The sequence below is a fragment of the Ranitomeya imitator genome, chromosome 6, assembly GCF_032444005.1.
Source record: "Ranitomeya imitator isolate aRanImi1 chromosome 6, aRanImi1.pri, whole genome shotgun sequence".
Classification (NCBI taxonomy): domain Eukaryota; kingdom Metazoa; phylum Chordata; class Amphibia; order Anura; family Dendrobatidae; genus Ranitomeya; species Ranitomeya imitator.
Genome location: NC_091287.1, coordinates 547,333,145 through 547,351,397, shown reverse-complemented (window position 1 = coordinate 547,351,397; position 18,253 = coordinate 547,333,145). Strand labels below are relative to the sequence as shown.

Here is an 18,253-nt window from a genome sequence, read left to right as displayed (position 1 = left end):
ATGTTGAAGCCATGGGACAGCCTGGCTCGACTTTTATGTTGAATCCACGGGGGGCAGCCTGGACCCGACCTTTATGTTAACCCTTTATATTCCAGGGTGATCATTTTTGTACCTTATGTCCTGTACTTAGGCTGGGGGGTCTCGCCATTGAATACATAGTATGGGTCTTATATCCTGATATGTGTAAATCCTGTCCAGCAGTTGCTGATCCCCGAGGTCTCGCAGTATCCTCTGAGGCTACTACAGGCAATGGTGGGCTAGTAGATTCTCTATTGCAGATATTAGCCAAATGCCAGGACTGATATATACAGTACAATATATAGTAACCTAAGGGAAGGACTAAACCTTTATAACTGGAATGCACAATCTATTCTAGCTCCATGCATAACATCCCCCCCAATACGCTGGCGGGGGGCCTCATAGAATGAATGAATGTATTTTGATACAATGTGTCTTTGAAATATCCTCGGGGTGCAATTGTAGGTTACATACATGGGTTTTGAAGAAAAGAGAAATGCACTTTACATACAGAGGTACTTGTAGCCTTTTTGCCACCCGAGGTTGGAAAAAATGAAATGCTGCCTCCGGCATACACAGACGGGTGCCGCCTTAGGCGAGGGTCTCCCCCAACCTTCTTATGGCTGTTATTATGTAGTGAAAACTTGCAGAAGACACTTCCAATATTAAGTCTTGATTTGCTAGAAGACACAATTGCCCCTTGTTGTGTGCAAAGACCCTTTGATTCACTACTCGGTGGTCTTCCCATCACCGATTTGGAGAAATCTGCACAGACACAGTGCAACAACTTGTGAGTTCATGTGCCCCGATGCGTTTCTAGCAAGGCCCCCAAATAAATAATTTCCCAGGTACGACTGTAACCCCTGCACCCATCATAGTCACGCTCCCAGCTCTGCTATCCCCCAAAATCATTGGGGTGCAATTTTAGGCTGCGGTTCATCCCTGGTAATAGAAGGGTTAAGCAGACTGTTATGTATGATAACTAATCATGGATCATCCAGCTCTAGTGCTGCCGTATAAGGCATAGAAAAAAATATATGTTATTAACCCCTTAATGACCCGCAGGCCACCGTTGGCGCAGGCGGCGGTCTACCCATAGAGCAGAAGCGTTCTCCAGCCCCGCAGTGTGGAGTCCAATCTAGCAGCTGTTGCTCAGAGATCCCTCCGAGTTCAATAACCATGGCAACAGCGAGAACCAGCCTCATCCTTCCTCATCGCTCCCTCTCCCCAGAGCTACAGCACAGGCTGCATCTCTAGCAGAGGAGCAACGCTCTGCCCCTATCAATACCACACGGTCCTGACCACCGCCACCGACCACCGGCTCCGACCACCGGCTCCGACCACCGGGCTCGTCCTATGAACCATCTGGGGGCCAGGAGCAGGAATTCTGCAGAAGAAAGAGGTCAATAGAGGCAGGTAAACCTCCAAACTACTCTCCTCATCCTCTTCATCCTCCTCATCCTCCCCGCTCATTGCTGCAGAGCGACTTGTGGCCACTGAGATCACTGGGTCTGCTGTAATGCCGGAAGCCCCCATCTCAGTAACCCCCCATCTCCATGTATCCTGCTGCCACCGGCCGGACAGATACAATGTATCCCGCGCAGTCAGGACGGAGCCGCCGGACACCTTGTGGAGACGTGCAGCGCGTCCGGTATCACCACCGCGGCCCCCGGATCGTCACCATCTTATTTCTCAGGATGTTTATTTCTCACGTTTTAATATCAATATTATTATTATTATTATTGTTATGCAATTTTCTTTCTTATTCTTCGCTGTTATTTATTATTCGATGATGGTTATTTTCTCAGCGCTGATAGTTTTACACTATTATAGGACATCGGCTGTAAATCATTCTTATCAGTTGGTTATTATTAGGATTTCGGGGCTTCTGTTTTTACATCATTGATAATATTGTTTTTCTTTCTCAGTAAATACTGGTTTATTTCAAAATGATTATTTTAGAAGCGTTACTATTATCTACAGCAGTATTTTATCAGAATTGTAATATTTGTACATTATTATCATCATCATCATCATCACCACCACTATCATCATGACCACCATTATCAACAGTACAACTATCAACATCATCATCACTATTATCATCATTATCATCATCATCATCACTATCATCATCATCATCATCATCATCACTATCATCATCATCACTATTATCATCATCATCATCATCACTATCATCATCATCATCATCACTATTATCATCATCATCACTATCATCATCATCATCACTATTATCATCATCATCATCATCATATCTATCATCATCATCATCTTCATCACTATTATCATTATCACTATTATCATAATCATTATCATCACTATTATCATCATCACCCTCACTATTATCATCATCATTATCATCACTATCATCATCATCATCATCAATATTATCATAATCTTCATCACTATTATCATCATCATCATTACTTTTATTATTATCATCATCACTATTATCATCATCATCATTACTATTATCATCATCATCATCATCATCATCACCACTATCATCATGTCCACCATTATCAACAGTACAACCACCAACATCATCATTCATCACTATTATCATCATCATCATCATCATCATCACTATTATCATCATCACTATAATCATCATCATCATCACTATTATCATCATCATCATCTTCATCACTATTATCATAATCATTATCATCACTATCATCATCATCATCAATATTATCATCATCTTCATCACTATTATCATCATCATCATTACTTTTATTATCATTGTCATCACTATCATCATCACCAAAAATATTATCATCATCACTATTATCATCATCACTATTATCATCATCATCATCATCAGTATTATCATCATCATCATCACTATTATTATCATCATCACTATTATCATCATCATCATCATCACTACTATAATCATCATCACTATTATCATCATCATCATCATCACTATTATCATCATCACCATCACTATTATCATCATCATCACTATTATAATCATCATCACTATTATCATCATCATCACTATTATCATCATCATCACTATTATCATCATCACCATCACTATTATCATCATCATCACTATTATAATCATCATCACTATTATCCTCATCATCATCATCACTATCATCATCATCATCATCATCACTGCTATCATCATCATCATCACTATCATCATCATCAACATCATCATCATCACTATTATCATCATCATCATCATCATCATCACTATTATCATCATCATCATCACTATTATCCTCATCATCATGACTATTATCATTATCATCACCATCACTATTATCAACATCATCACTATAATCATTATCATCATCATCACTATCATCATCATCATCACTATTATCATCATCATCATCACTATCATCATCATCATCATCACTATTATCCTCATCATCATCACTATTATCATCATCATCATCATCACTATCATCATCATCACTATTATCATCATCATCACTATTATCATCATCATCACTATCATCATCATCGTCACCATCATCACTATCATTTCCACCAGGGCACACACTCACTAGTAGCTATAGAGCAGCTGCAGATGTAGCAGTGCTGAGGGTTTTCATGGTGCCGCTGCTTCCATCGTCACACTACCCCTGTGTTTGCCGCCTGCAGGTTTTCGCTGTGGGGGTAAATCTTCTCCTTGGCACTCACCTATAACCCTGTGGGTGCAGAACCGCTGCAGAGCTGTGCAGTTAGCACATGAATGATGATAGATCAGCAGTTGTGCCAAATTACACACTCAGCTCTGCTACATCGGTGCAAAACAGAAACAGCAGAAGAAAGCCGCATTTCTAAAAGCTTGCAGTCTATTCGCTATGTGAATAGTGTAATCTGTCACTTTTCTTGTGCGGTCAGTGATGACTGATACGACTCTGCTACATCTTTCCATAATGCCTTGCCGACTGTAGGATGTGTGCAATGTGAGCGATGGATAAAGTGACGCAAGATGGTGAAAAGAAGGAAGAGAAGATGACACAGTCCAGTATTGTAGCAGAGCTGATATGTAGATGTACCAGAGCTGAGTTTGTCAGAAATAGCAGAAATCATTTTTGTCTGATGTTTTATCGCTATATAATAGTAACCCTGATGTATAATGGCTGGTTTGTTCAGGTGTAGCAGAGCTGAGATTATCAGGAATATTAGAGCTGAGTTTGTTCAGGTGTAGCAGGGTAGGATATGTAAGGTGCAGCAGAGCTGACTTTGCTCAAATGTAGCAGAACTGGATATGTCAGATGCAGCAGATCTGAATTTGTTCCATTGTATCAGAGCTGAGTTTGTCAGATGTAGCAGAGCTGAATTTATCAGGTGTATTAGAACAGAGTTTGTCAGATGTAGCAGGGTTGAGTTTGTCAGGTGAAGCAGAGCTGTGTTTGTCATTTGTAGTAGAGCTAAGTTTGTTATGTTTGGCAGAGCTAAGTTTATCATGTGTAGTAGAGCTGAGTTTGATAGGTGCCTTAGAGCTGCATTTATCAGTGTATTAGAACTCAGTTTGTCAGGTGTAGTAGAGCTGAGTTTGTCATGTGTAGCAGAGCTGAGTTTGTCAGGTGTAGCAGTGCTGAGATTGTCATGTGTAGCAGAGCTGCGTTTGTCAGGTGTAGCAGAGCTGAGTTTGTCAGGTGTAGCAGTGCTGAGTTTGTCATGTGTAGCAGAGTTGAGTTTGTCATATGTAGCTAAGCTGAGTTTGTCATGTGTAGCAGAGCTGAGTTTGTCATGTGTAGCAGAGCTGAGTTTGTCATGTGTAGCAGAGCAGCATTTTTCATGTGTAGTACAGCTGAGTTTGTCAGGTGTAGCAGTGCTGAGTTTGTCATGTGTAGCAGAGCTGAGTTTGTCAGGTGTAGCAGTGCTGAGTTTGCCATGTGTAGCAGAGCTGCGTTTGTCAGGTGTAGCAGAGCTGAGTTGGTCATATGTAGCAGAGCTGAGTTTGTCATGTGTAGAAGAGCTGAGTTTGTCAGGTGTAGCAGTGCTGAGTTTGTCAGGTGTAGCAAAGCTGAGTTTGTCAGTTGTAGCAGTGCTGAGTTTGTCATATGTAGCAGAGCTGAGTTTGTCAGGTATAGCAGAGCTGAGTTTGTCAGGTGTAGCAGACTGAGTTTGTCAGATGTAGCAGTGCTGAGTTTGTCATGTGTAGCAGTGCTGCGTTTGTCATGTGTAGCAGAGCTGCGTTTGTCAGGTGTAGCAGCGCTGAGTTGGTCATATGTAGCAGAGCTGAGTTTGTCATGTGTAGAAGAGCTGAGTTTGTCAGGTGTAGCAGTGCTGAGTTTGTCATATGTAGCAGAGCTGAGTTTGTCAGGTGTAGCAGAGCTGAGTTTGTCAGGTATAGCAGAGCTGAGTTTGTCAGGTGTAGCAGAGCTGAGTTTATCAGGTGTAGCAGTGCTGAGTTTGTCATGCGTAGCAGTGCTGAGTTTGTCATGTTTAGCAGAGCTGAGTTTGTCATGTGTAGCAGAGCTGAGTTTGTCAGATGTAGCAGAGCTGAGTTTGTCAGGTGTAGCAGAGCTGAGTTTGTCATGTGTAGCAGTGCTGAGTTTGTCAGGTGTAACAGTGCTGAGTTTGTTATGTGTAGCAGAGCTGAGTTTGTCAGGTGTAGGAGAGCTGAGTTTGTCAGGTGTAGCAGTGCTGAGTTTGTCAGATGTAGCAGAGCAGAGTTTGTCATGTGTAGCAGAGCTGAGTTTGTCAGGTGTAGCAGTGCTGAGTTTGTCATGTGTAGCAGAGCTGCGTTTGTCAGGTGTAGCAGAGCTGAGTTGGTCATATGTAGCAGAGCTGAGTTTGTCATGTGTAGAAGAGCTGAGTTTGTCAGGTGTAGCAGTGCTGAGTTTGTCAGGTGTAGAAGAGCTGAGTTTGTCAGGTGTAGCAGTGCTGAGTTTGTCATATGTAGCAGAGCTGAGTTTGTCAGGTATAGCAGAGCTGAGTTTGTCAGGTGTAGCAGACTGAGTTTGTCAGATGTAGCAGTGCTGAGTTTGTCATGTGTAGCAGTGCTGCGTTTGTCATGTGTAGCAGAGCTGCGTTTGTCAGGTGTAGCAGCGTTGAGTTGGTCATATGTAGCAGAGCTGAGTTTGTCATGTGTAGAAGAGCTGAGTTTGTCAGATGTAGCAGAGCTGAGTTTGTCAGGTATAGCAGAGCTGAGTTTGTCAGGTGTAGCAGAGCTGAGTTTATCAGGTGTAGCAGTGCTGAGTTTGTCATGCGTAGCAGTGCTGAGTTTGTCATGTTTAGCAGAGCTGAGTTTGTCATGTGTAGCAGAGCTGAGTTTGTCAGATGTAGCAGAGCTGAGTTTGTCAGGTGTAGCAGAGCTGAGTTTGTCATGTGTAGCAGTGCTGAGTTTGTCAGGTGTAACAGTGCTGAGTTTGTTATGTGTAGCAGAGCTGAGTTTGTCAGGTGTAGCAGAGCTGAGTTTGTCAGGTGCAGCAGAGCTGAGTTTGTCAGGTGCAGCAGAGCTGAGTTTATCAGGTGTAGCAGTGCTGAGTTTGTCATGCGTAGCAGTGCTGAGTTTGTCATGTTTAGCAGAGCTGAGTTTGTCATGTGTAGCAGAGCTGAGTTTGTCAGATGTAGCAGAGCTGAGTTTGTCAGGTGTAGCAGAGCTGAGTTTGTCATGTGTAGCAGTGCTGAGTTTGTTATGTGTGGCAGAGCTGAGTTTGACAGGTGTAGCAGTGCTGAATTTGTCACGTGTAGCAGTGCTGAGTTTGTCAGGTGTAGCAGTGCTGAGTTTGTCATGTGTAGCAGAGCTGAGTTTGTCAGGTGTAGCAGAGCTGAGTTTGTCAGGTGTAGCAGTGCTGAGTTTGTCAGGTGTAGCAGAGCTTAGTTTGTCAGGTGTAGGAGTGCTGAGTTTGTCAGGTGTAGCAGAGCTGAGTTTGTCAGGTGTAGCAGTGCTGAGTTTGTCAGGTGTAGCAGAGCTGAGTTCGTCAGGTGTAGCAGAGCTGAGTTCGTCATGTGTAGCAGAGCTGAGTTTGTCAGGTGTAGTAGAGCTGAATTTGTCATGTGTAGCTGAGCTGAGTTTTTCATGTGTAGCAGAGCTGAGTTTGTCAGGTGTTTCAGAGCTGAGTTTGTCAGGTGTAGCAGAGCTGAGTTTGTCAGGTGTAGCAGTGCTGAGTTTGTCAGGTGTAGCAGTGCTGAGATTGTCATGTGTAGCAAAGCTGAGTTTGTCAGGTGTAGCAGAGCTGAGTTTGTCATGTGTAGCAGTGCTGAGTTTGTCATGTGTAGCAGAGCTGAGTTTGTCAGGTGTAGCAGAGCTGAGTTTGTCATGTGTAGCAGAGCTGAGTTTGTCAGGTGTAGCAGTGCTGAGTTTGTCATGTGTAGCAGAGCTGCGTTTGTCAGGTGTAGTAGAGCTGAGTTGGTCATATGTAGCAGAGCTGAGTTTGTCAGGTGTAGCAGAGCTGAGTTTGTCAGGTGTAGCAGAGCTGAGTTTGTCATGTGTAGAAGAGCTGAGTTTGTCAGGTGTAGCAGGGCTGAGTTTGTCATATGTAGCAGAGCTGAGTTTGTCAGGTATAGCAGAGCTGAGCTTGTCAGGTGTAGCAGAGCTGAGTTTATCAGGTGTAGCAGTGCTGAGTTTGTCATGTGTAGCAGTGCTGAGTTTGTCAGGTTTAGCAGAGCTGAGTTTGTCATGTGTAGCAGAGCTGAGTTTGTCAGATGTAGCAGAGCTGAGTTTGTCAGGTGTAGCAGAGCTGAGTTTGTCATGTGTAGCAGTGCTGAGTTTGTCAGGTGTAACAGTGCTGAGTTTGTTATGTGTAGCAGAGCTGAGTTTGTCAGGTGTAGCAGAGCTGAGTTTGTCAGGTGTAGCAGTGCTGAGTTTGTCAGGTGTAGCAGAGCTGAGTTTGTCAGGTGTAGCAGTGCTGAGTTTGTTATGTGTGGCAGAGCTGAGTTTGACAGGTGTAGCAGAGCTGAGTTTGTCACGTGTAGCAGTGCTGAGTTTGTCAGGTGTAGCAGTGCTGAGTTTGTTATGTGTAGCAGAGCTGTGTTTGTCAGGTGTAGCAGAGCTGAGTTTGTCAGGTGTAGCAGTGCTGAGTTTGTCAGGTGTAGCAGAGCTGAGTTTGTCAGGTGTAGCAGTGCTGAGTTTGTCAGGTGTAGCAGAGCTGAGTTTGTCAGGTGTAGCAGTGCTGAGTTTGTCAGGTGTAGCAGAGCTGAGTTCGTCAGGTGTAGCAGAGCTGAGTTCGTCATGTGTAGCAGAGCTGAGTTTGTCAGGTGTAGTAGAGCTGAGTTTGTCAGGTGTAGCAGAGCTGAGTTTGTCAGGTGTAGCAGTGCTGAGTTTGTCAGGTGTAGCAGAGCTGAGTTTGTCAGGTGTAGTAGAGCTGAATTTGTCATGTGCAGCAGAGCTGAGTTTTTCATGTGTAGCAGAGCTGAGTTTGTCAGGTGTTTCAGAGCTGAGTTTGTCAGGTGTAGCAGTGCTGAGATTGCCATGTGTAGCAGAGCTGAGTTTGTCAGGTGTAGCAGTGCTGAGATTGTCATGTGTAGCAGAGCTGAGTTTGTCAGGTGTAGCAGAGCTGAGTTTGTCATGTGTAGCAGTGCTGAGTTTGTCAGGTGTAGCAGAGCTGAGTTTTTCAGGTGTAGCAGAGCTGAGTTTGTCATGTGTAGAAGAGCTGAGTTTGTCAGGTGTAGCAGGGCTGAGTTTGTCAGGTGTAGCAGTGCTGAGTTTGTCATATGTAGCAGAGCTGAGTTTGTCAGGTGTAGCAGAGCTGAGTTTGTCAGGTGTAGCAGTGCTGAGTTTGTCAGGTGTAGCAGAGCTGAGTTCGTCAGGTGTAGCAGAGCTGAGTTCGTCATGTGTAGCAGAGCTGAGTTTGTCAGGTGTAGTAGAGCTGAATTTGTCATGTGTAGCAGAGCTGAGTTTTTCATGTGTAGCAGAGCTGAGTTTGTCAGGTGTTTCAGAGCTGAGTTTGTCAGGTGTAGCAGAGCTGAGTTTGTCAGGTGTAGCAGTGCTGAGTTTGTCAGGTGTAGCAGTGCTCAGATTGCCATGTGTAGCAGAGCTGAGTTTGTCAGGTGTAGCAGTGCTGAGATTGTCATGTGTAGCAGAGCTGAGTTTGTCAGGTGTAGCAGAGCTGAGTTTGTCATGTGTAGCAGTGCTGAGTTTGTCATGTGTAGCAGAGCTGAGTTTGTCAGGTGTAGCAGAGCTGAGTTTGTCATGTGTAGCAGAGCTGAGTTTGTCAGGTGTAGCAGTGCTGAGTTTGTCATGTGTAGCAGAGCTGCGTTTGTCAGGTGTAGTAGAGCTGAGTTGGTCATATGTAGCAGAGCTGAGTTTATCATGTGTAGAAGAGCTGAGTTTGTCAGGTGTAGCAGGGCTGAGTTTGTCATATGTAGCAGAGCTGAGTTTGTCAGGTATAGCAGAGCTGAGTTTGTCAGGTGTAGCAGAGCTGAGTTTATCAGGTGTAGCAATGCTGAGTTTGTCATGTGTAGCAGTGCTGAGTTTGTCATGTTTAGCAGAGCTGAGTTTGTCATGTGTAGCAGAGCTGAGTTTGTCAGATGTAGCAGAGCTGAGTTTGTCAGGTGTAGCAGAGCTGAGTTTGTCATGTGTAGCAGTGCTGAGTTTGTCAGATGTAGCAGAGCTGAGTTTGTCAGGTGTAGCAGAGCTGAGTTTGTTATGTGTAGCAGAGCTGAGTTTGTCAGGTGTAGCAGAGCTGAGTTTGTCAAGTGTAGCAGTGCTGAGTTTGTCAGGTGTAGCAGTGCTGAGTTTGTCAGGTGTAGTAGAGCTGAGTTGGTCATATGTAGCAGAGCTGAGTTTGTCATGTGTAGCAGAGCTGAGTTTGTCAGGTGTAGTAGAGCTGAGTTGGTAATATGTAGCAGAGCTGAGTTTGTCAGGTGTAGCAGAGCTGAGTTTGTCAGGTGTAGCAGAGCTGAGTTTGTCATGTGTAGAAGAGCTGAGTTTGTCAGGTGTAGCAGGGCTGAGTTTGTCATATGTAGCAGAGCTGAGTTTGTCAGGTATAGCAGAGCTGAGTTTGTCAGGTGTAGCAGAGCTGAGTTTATCAGGTGTAGCAGTGCTGAGTTTGTCATGTGTAGCAGTGCTGTGTTTGTCAGGTTTAGCAGAGCTGAGTTTGTCATGTGTAGCAGAGCTGAGTTTGTCAGATGTAGCAGAGCTGAGTTTGTCAGGTGTAGCAGAGCTGAGTTTGTCATGTGTAGCAGTGCTGAGTTTGTCAGGTGTAACAGTGCTGAGTTTGTTATGTGTAGCAGAGCTGAGTTTGTCAGGTGTAGCAGAGCTGAGTTTGTCAGGTGTAGCAGTGCTGAGTTTGTCAGGTGTAGCAGAGCTGAGTTTGTCAGGTGTAGCAGTGCTGAGTTTGTTATGTGTGGCAGAGCTGAGTTTGACAGGTGTAGCAGAGCTGAGTTTGTCACGTGTAGCAGTGCTGAGTTTGTCAGGTGTAGCAGTGCTGAGTTTGTTATGTGTAGCAGAGCTGTGTTTGTCAGGTGTAGCAGAGCTGAGTTTGTCAGGTGTAGCAGTGCTGAGTTTGTCAGGTGTAGCAGAGCTGAGTTTGTCAGGTGTAGCAGTGCTGAGTTTGTCAGGTGTAGCAGAGCTGAGTTTGTCAGGTGTAGCAGTGCTGAGTTTGTCAGGTGTAGCAGAGCTGAATTCGTCAGGTGTAGCAGAGCTGAGTTCGTCATGTGTAGCAGAGCTGAGTTTGTCAGGTGTAGTAGAGCTGAGTTTGTCAGGTGTAGCAGAGCTGAGTTTGTCAGGTGTAGCAGTGCTGAGTTTGTCAGGTGTAGCAGAGCTGAGTTTGTCAGGTGTAGTAGAGCTGAATTTGTCATGTGCAGCAGAGCTGAGTTTTTCATGTGTAGCAGAGCTGAGTTTGTCAGGTGTTTCAGAGCTGAGTTTGTCAGGTGTAGCAGAGCTGAGTTTGTCAGGTGTAGCAGTGCTGAGTTTGTCAGGTGTAGCAGCGCTGAGATTGTCATGTGTAGCAGAGCTGAGTTTGTCAGGTGTAGCAGTGCTGAGATTGTCATGTGTAGCAGAGCTGAGTTTGTCAGGTGTAGCAGAGCTGAGTTTGTCATGTGTAGCAGTGCTGAGTTTGTCATGTGTAGCAGAGCTGAGTTTGTCAGGTGTAGCAAAGCTGAGTTTGTCATGTGTAGCAGAGCTGAGTTTGTCAGGTGTAGCAGTGCTGAGTTTGTCATGTGTAGCAGAGCTGCGTTTGTCAGGTGTAGTAGAGCTGAGTTGGTCATATGTAGCAGAGCTGAGTTTGTCAGGTGTAGCAGAGCTGAGTTTGTCAGGTGTAGCAGAGCTGAGTTTGTCATGTGTAGAAGAGCTGAGTTTGTCAGGTGTAGCAGGGCTGAGTTTGTCAGGTGTAGCAGTGCTGAGTTTGTCATATGTAGCAGAGCTGAGTTTGTCAGGTGTAGCAGAGCTGAGTTTGTCAGGTGTAGCAGTGCTGAGTTTGTCAGGTGTAGCAGAGCTGAGTTCGTCAGGTGTAGCAGAGCTGAGTTCGTCATGTGTAGCAGAGCTGAGTTTGTCAGGTGTAGTAGAGCTGAATTTGTCATGTGTAGCAGAGCTGAGTTTTTCATGTGTAGCAGAGCTGAGTTTGTCAGGTGTTTCAGAGCTGAGTTTGTCAGGTGTAGCAGAGCTGAGTTTGTCAGGTGTAGCAGTGCTGAGTTTGTCAGGTGTAGCAGTGCTGAGATTGCCATGTGTAGCAGAGCTGAGTTTGACAGGTGTAGCAGTGCTGAGATTGTCATGTGTAGCAGAGCTGAGTTTGTCAGGTGTAGCAGAGCTGAGTTTGTCATGTGTAGCAGTGCTGAGTTTGTCATGTGTAGCAGAGCTGAGTTTGTCAGCTGTAGCAGTGCTGAGTTTGTCATGTGTAGCAGAGCTGAGTTTGTCAGCTGTAGCAGTGCTGAGTTTGTCATGTGTAGTAGAGCTGAGTTGGTCATATGTAGCAGAGCTGAGTTTGTCAGGTGTAGCAGAGCTGAGTTTGTCAGGTGTAGCAGAGCTGAGTTTGTCATGTGTAGAAGAGCTGATTTTTTCAGGTGTAGCAGGGCTGAGTTTGTCATATGTAGCAGAGCTGAGTTTGTCAGGTATAGCAGAGCTGAGTTTGTCAGGTGTAGCAGAGCTGAGTTTATCAGGTGTAGCAGTGCTGAGTTTGTCATGTGTAGCAGTGCTGAGTTTGTCATGTTTAGCAGAGCTGAGTTTGTCATGTGTAGCAGAGCTGAGTTTGTCAGATGTAGCAGAGCTGAGTTTGTCAGGTGTAGCAGAGCTGAGTTTGTCATGTGTAGCAGTGCTGAGTTTGTCAGGTGTAACAGTGCTGAGTTTGTTATGTGTAGCAGAGCTGAGTTTGTCAGGTGTAGCAGAGCTGAGTTTGTCAGGTGTAGCAGTGCTGAGTTTGTCAGGTGTAGCAGAGCTGAGTTTGTCAGGTGTAGCAGTGCTGAGTTTGTTATGTGTGGCAGAGCTGAGTTTGACAGGTGTAGCAGAGCTGAGTTTGTCACGTGTAGCAGTGCTGAGTTTGTCAGGTGTAGCAGTGCTGAGTTTGTTATGTGTATCAGAGCTGTGTTTGTCAGGTGTAGCAGAGCTGAGTTTGTCAGGTGTAGCAGTGCTGAGTTTGTCAGGTGTAGCAGAGCTGAGTTTGTCAGGTGTAGCAGTGCTGAGTTTGTCAGGTGTAGCAGAGCTGAGTTTGTCAGGTGTAGCAGTGCTGAGTTTGTCAGGTGTAGCAGAGCTGAGTTCGTCAGGTGTAGCAGAGCTGAGTTCGTCATGTGTAGCAGAGCTGAGTTTGTCAGGTGTAGTAGAGCTGAGTTTGTCAGGTGTAGCAGAGCTGAGTTTGTCAGGTGTAGCAGTGCTGAGTTTGTCAGGTGTAGCAGAGCTGAGTTTGTCAGGTGTAGTAGAGCTGAATTTGTCATGTGCAGCAGAGCTTAGTTTTTCATGTGTAGCAGAGCTGAGTTTGTCAGGTGTTTCAGAGCTGAGTTTGTCAGGTGTAGCAGAGCTAAGTTTGTCAGGTGTAGCAGTGCTGAGTTTGTCAGGTGTAGCAGTGCTGAGATTGCCATGTGTAGCAGAGCTGAGTTTGTCAGGTGTAGCAGTGCTGAGATTGTCATGTGTAGCAGAGCTGAGTTTGTCAGGTGTAGCAGAGCTGAGTTTGTCATGTGTAGCAGTGCTGAGTTTGTCATGTGTAGCAGAGCTGAGTTTGTCAGGTGTAGCAGAGCTGAGTTTGTCATGTGTAGCAGAGCTGAGTTTGTCAGGTGTAGCAGTGCTGAGTTTGTCATGTGTAGCAGAGCTGCGTTTGTCAGGTGTAGTAGAGCTGAGTTGGTCATATGTAGCAGAGCTGAGTTTGTCAGGTGTAGCAGAGCTGAGTTTGTCAGATGTAGCAGAGCTGAGTTTGTCATGTGTAGAAGAGCTGAGTTTGTCAGGTGTAGCAGTGCTGAGATTGTCATGTGTAGCAGAGCTGTTTGTCAGGTGTAGCAGTGCTGAGATTGTCATGTGTAGCAGAGCTGAGTTTGTCAGGTGTAGCAGAGCTGAGTTTGTCATGTGTAGCAGAGCTGAGTTTGTCAGGTGTAGCAGTGCTGAGTTTGTCATGTGTAGCAGAGCTGCATTTGTCAGGTGTAGTAGAGCTGAGTTTGTCAGGTGTAGCAGAGCTGAGTTTGTCAGGTGTAGCAGAGCTGAGTTTGTCAGGTGTAGCAGTGCTGAGTTTGTCATGTGTAGCAGAGCTGCGTTTGTCAGGTGTAGTAGAGCTGAGTTTGTCAGGTGTAACAGAGCTGAGTTTGTCAGGTGTAGCAGAGCTGAGTTTGTCATGTGTAGCAGAGCTGAGTTTGTCAGGTGTAGCAGTGCTGAGTTTGTCATGTGTAGCAGAGCTGCGTTTGTCAGGTGTAGTAGAGCTGAGTTTGTCAGGTGTAACAGAGCTGAGTTTGTCAGGTGTAGCAGAGCTGAGTTTGTCATGTGTAGCAGAGCTGAGTTTGTCAGGTGTAGCAGTGCTGAGTTTGTCAGGTGTAGCAGAGCTGAGTTTGTCATGTGTAGCAGTGCTGAGAATGTCATGTGTAGCAGAGCTGAGTTTGTCAGGTGTAGCAGTGCTGAGATTGTCATGTGTAGCAGAGCTGAGTTTGTCAGGTGTAGCAGAGCTGAGTTTGTCAGATGTAGCAGTGCTGAGTTTGTCATGTGTAGTAGTGCTGCGTTTGTCATGTGTAGCAGTGCTGAGTTTGTCATGTGTAGCAGAGCTGCGTTTGTCAGGTGTAGTAGAGCTGAGTTGGTCATATGTAGCAGAGCTGAGTTTGTCAGGTGTAGCAGAGCTGAGTTTGTCAGGTGTAGCAGAGCTGAGTTTGTCATGTGTAGCAGTGCTGAGATTGTCAGGTGTAGCAGTGCTGAGTTTGTCATGTGTAGCAGAGCTGAGTTTGTCAGGTGTAGCAGTGCTGAGATTGTGATGTGTAGCAGAGCTGAGTTTGTCAGGTGTAGCAGTGCTGAGATTGTCATGTGTAGCAGAGCTGAGTTTGTCAGGTGTAGCAGTGCTGAGATTGTGATGTGTAGCAGAGCTGAGTTTGTCTGGTGTATCAGAGCTGAGTTTGTCAGGTGTAGCAGAGCTGAGTTTGTCAGGTGTAGCAGTGCTGAGTTTGACATGTGTAGCAGTGCTGATATTGTCATGTGTAGCAGAGCTGAGTTTGTCAGGTGTAGCAGTGCTGAGATTGTCATGTGTAGCAGAGCTGAGTTTGTCAGGTGTAGCAGAGCTGAGTTTGTCATGTGTAGCAGTGCTGAGTTTGTCATGTGTAGCAGAGCTGAGTTTGTCAGGTGTAGCAGAGCTGAGTTTGTCATGTGTAGCAGAGCTGAGTTTGTCAGATGTAGCAGTGCTGAGTTTGTCATGTGTAGCAGAGCTGCGTTTGTCAGGTGTAGTAGAGCTGAGTTGGTCATATGTAGCAGAGCTGAGTTTGTCAGGTGTAGCAGAGCTGAGTTTGTCAGGTGTAGCAGAGCTGAGTTTGTCATGTGTAGCAAAGCTGAGTTTGTCAGGTGTAGCAGTGCTGAGTTTGTCAGGTGTAACAGAGCTGAGTTTGTCAGGTGTAGCAGAGCTGAGTTTGTCATATGTAGCAGAGCTGAGTTTGTCAGGTGTAGCAGTGCTGAGTTTGTCAGGTGTAACAGAGCTGAGTTTGTCAGGTGTAGCAGTGCTGAGTTTGTCAGGTGTAGCAGAGCTGAGTTTGTCAGGTGTAGCAGAGCTGAGTTTGTCATATGTAGTAGAGCTGAGTTTGTCAGGTGTAGCAGAGCTGAGTTTGTCATATGTAGCAGAACTGAGTTTGTCAGGTGTAGTAGAGCTGAGTTTGTCAGGTGTAGCAGTGCTGAGTTTGTGAGGTGTAGCAGTTCTGAGTTTGTCATGTGTAGCAGTGCTGAGTTTATCATGTGTAGCAGAGCTGAGTTTTTCATGTGTAGCAGAGCTGAGTTTGTCAGGTGTTTCAGAGCTGAGTTTGTCAGGTGTAGCAGAGCTGAGTTTGTCATGTGTAGCAGTGCTGAGTTTGTCATGTGTAGCAGTGCTGAGATTGTCATGTGTAGCAGAGCTGAGTTTGTCAGGTGTAGCAGTGCTGAGATTGTCATGTGTAGGAGAGCTGAGTTTGTCAGGTGTAGCAGTGCTGAGATTGTCATGTGTAGGAGAGCTGAGTTTGTCAGGTGTAGCAGAGCTGAGTTTGTCATGTGTAGCAGTGCTGAGTTTGTCATGTGTAGCAGAGCTGAGTTTGCCAGGTGTAGCAGAGCTGAGTTTGTCATGTGTAGCAGAGCTGAGTTTGTCAGGTGTAGCAGTGCTGAGTTTGTCATGTGTAGCAGAGCTGCGTTTGTCAGGTGTAGTAGAGCTGAGTTGGTCATATGTAGCAGAGCTGAGTTTGTCAGGTGTAGCAGAGCTGAGTTTGTCAGGTGTAGCAGAGCTGAGTTTGTCATGTGTAGCAGAGCTGTGTTTGTCAGGTGTAGCAGTGCTGAGTTTGTCAGGTGTAGCAGAGCTGAGTTTGTCAGGTGTAGCAGGGCTGAGTTTGTCATATGTAGCAGAGCTGAGTTTGTCAGGTGTAGCAGTGCTGAGTTTGTCAGGTGTAGCAGAGCTGAGTTTGTCAGGTGTAGCAGAGCTGAGTTTGTCATATGTAGTAGAGCTGAGTTTGTCAGGTATAGCAGAGCTGAGTTTGTCAGGTGTAGCAGAGCTGACTTTGTCAGGTGTAGCAGAGCTGAGTTTGTCAGGTGTAGCAGTGCTGAGTTTGTCATATGTAGCGGAGCTGAGTTTGTCAGGTGTAGTAGAGTTGAGTTTGTCAGGTGTAGCAGTGCTGAGTTTGTCATATGTAGCAGAGCTGAGTTTGTCAGGTGTAGTAGAGCTGAGTTTGTCAGGTGTAGCAGAGCTGAGTTTGTCAGGTGTAGTAGAGCTGAGTTTGTCAGGTGTAGCAGAGCTGAGTTTGTCAGGTGTAGTAGAGCTGAGTTTGTCAGGTGTAGCAGAGCTGAGTTTGTCAGGTGTAGTAGAGCTGAGTTTGTCAGGTGTAGCAGAGCTGAGTTTGTCAGGTGTAGCAGAGCTGAGTTTGTCAGGTGTAGTAGAGCTGAGTTTGTCAGGTGTAGCAGAGCTGAGTTTGTCAGGTGTAGTAGAGCTGAGTTTGTCAGGTGTAGTAGAGCCGAGTTTGTCAGGTGTAGCAGAGCCGAGTTTGTCAGGTGTAGCAGTGCTGAGTTTGTCAGGTGTAGCAGAGCTGAGTTTGTCATGTGTAGCAGAGCTGAGTTGGTCATATGTAGCAGAGCTGAGTTTGTCATATGTAGCAGAGCTGAGTTTGTCAGATTTAGCAGAGCTGAGTTTGTCAGGTGTAGCAGAGCTGAGTTTGTCAGGTGTAGCAGCGCTGAGTTTGTCAGGTGTACAGAGCTGAGTTTGTCATATGTAGCAGAGCTGAGTTTGTCAGGTGTAGCAAAGCTGAGTTTGTCAGGTGTAGCAGTGCTGAGTTTGTCAGAAGTAGCAGTGCTGAGTTTGTCAGGTGTAGCAGAGCTGAGTTTGTCAGGTGTAGCAGAGCTGAGTTTGTCAGGTGTAGCAGAGCTGAGTTTGTCAGGTGTATTAGAACTCCGTTTGTCAGATGTAGGAGAACTGAGCAGAGCTGAGTTTGTTATGTATACAGAGCTGGGTTTGCTATATCTGTGCATATCAGATAAGGTTTTGCTAGAGATGAATGTGACCTGGGTCTTTGGTGCTTGTGATTCCTTTCAGAGTTCAGATTGTGAGATGTAGCAGAGGTGAGTTGATCAGATGCGGCGGTGCAGAGTTGGTCATATGTAGAAGATCTGTTTTTGTTGAATGCGCCAATCACGGTAATTATGGCTGAACTGAAGAGAAAACCAATGCGGAGAGACGTCATGATGTCGCAAAGTGCTAAACTCACCTCTGCTACATCCATGGCGGCATCCACAGAGCAGACCCACAGTGGGAGTCTCCCCACGCGGCGCACGGCAGACAGACGATTAGCAGACATGTATTTAGTCAGACCCAGACGGATCCATTGTATAAATATGAATCACAGCCGCTCTGAGAAAACGAAGAAATCACGGGGAACTTTCTGTATGAGAGGAAAGCTGGGTACAAGGGAGAGGTCTGTGCCGCTGCCTACGGCCCCGCAGGGGAAGGGCCACAAACAGCTAAGAACAGATAGGATGTGGGCAGACGAGATAATGTGTTATATTGGTCACAATACAGAGATCATAGATAGTAGATGATAGATAGATAATACAGAAAATAGATAGATAGATAGATAGATATATACTGTAGATAATAGATAGATAATAGATAGATGATAGATAGATAGATAGATAGATAGATAGATAGATGATAGATAGATAGATAGATAGATAGATAGATAGATAGATAGATAGATAGATGATAGATAGATAATAGATAGATAGATAGATAGATAGATAGATAGATAGATAGATAGATGATAGATAGATAATAGATAGATAGATAGATAATAGATAGATAGATAATAGATAGATGATAGATAGATAATAGACAGATAATAGATAGATAGATAGATAGATAGATAATAGATAGATAGATAATAGATAGATAATAGATAGATGATAGATAGATAATAGATAGATAGATAATAGATAATAGATAGATAATAGATAGATGATAGATAGATAATAGATAGATAGATAATAGATAGATAGATAGATAATAGATAGATAGATAGATGATAGATAGATAATAGATAGATGATAGATAGATAATAGATAGATAATAGATAGATAGATAGATAGATAGATAGATAGATAGATAGATAGATAATAGATAGATAGATAGATGATAGATAGATAATAGATAGATAGATAGATAGATAGATAGATAGATAGATA

At 44.8% G+C, this 18,253-nt stretch overlaps 1 protein-coding gene across 2 annotated transcripts in view; it reads left to right on the top strand.

Moving 5' to 3' along the window:
• The first annotated feature begins 1,095 nt into the window (after positions 1-1,095).
• FAM135B (family with sequence similarity 135 member B) overlaps positions 1,096-18,253 on the top strand; it is a 269,797-nt gene continuing 252,639 nt past the window's right edge. Inside the window, exon 1 of one of the 2 annotated variants that reach the window (XM_069731950.1) lies at positions 1,096-1,434. The gene's annotated coding sequence lies outside the window, so the exon portion shown is untranslated. The remainder of the gene's footprint in view (positions 1,435-18,253) is intronic. The other variant, XM_069731951.1, reaches the window with a different exon arrangement.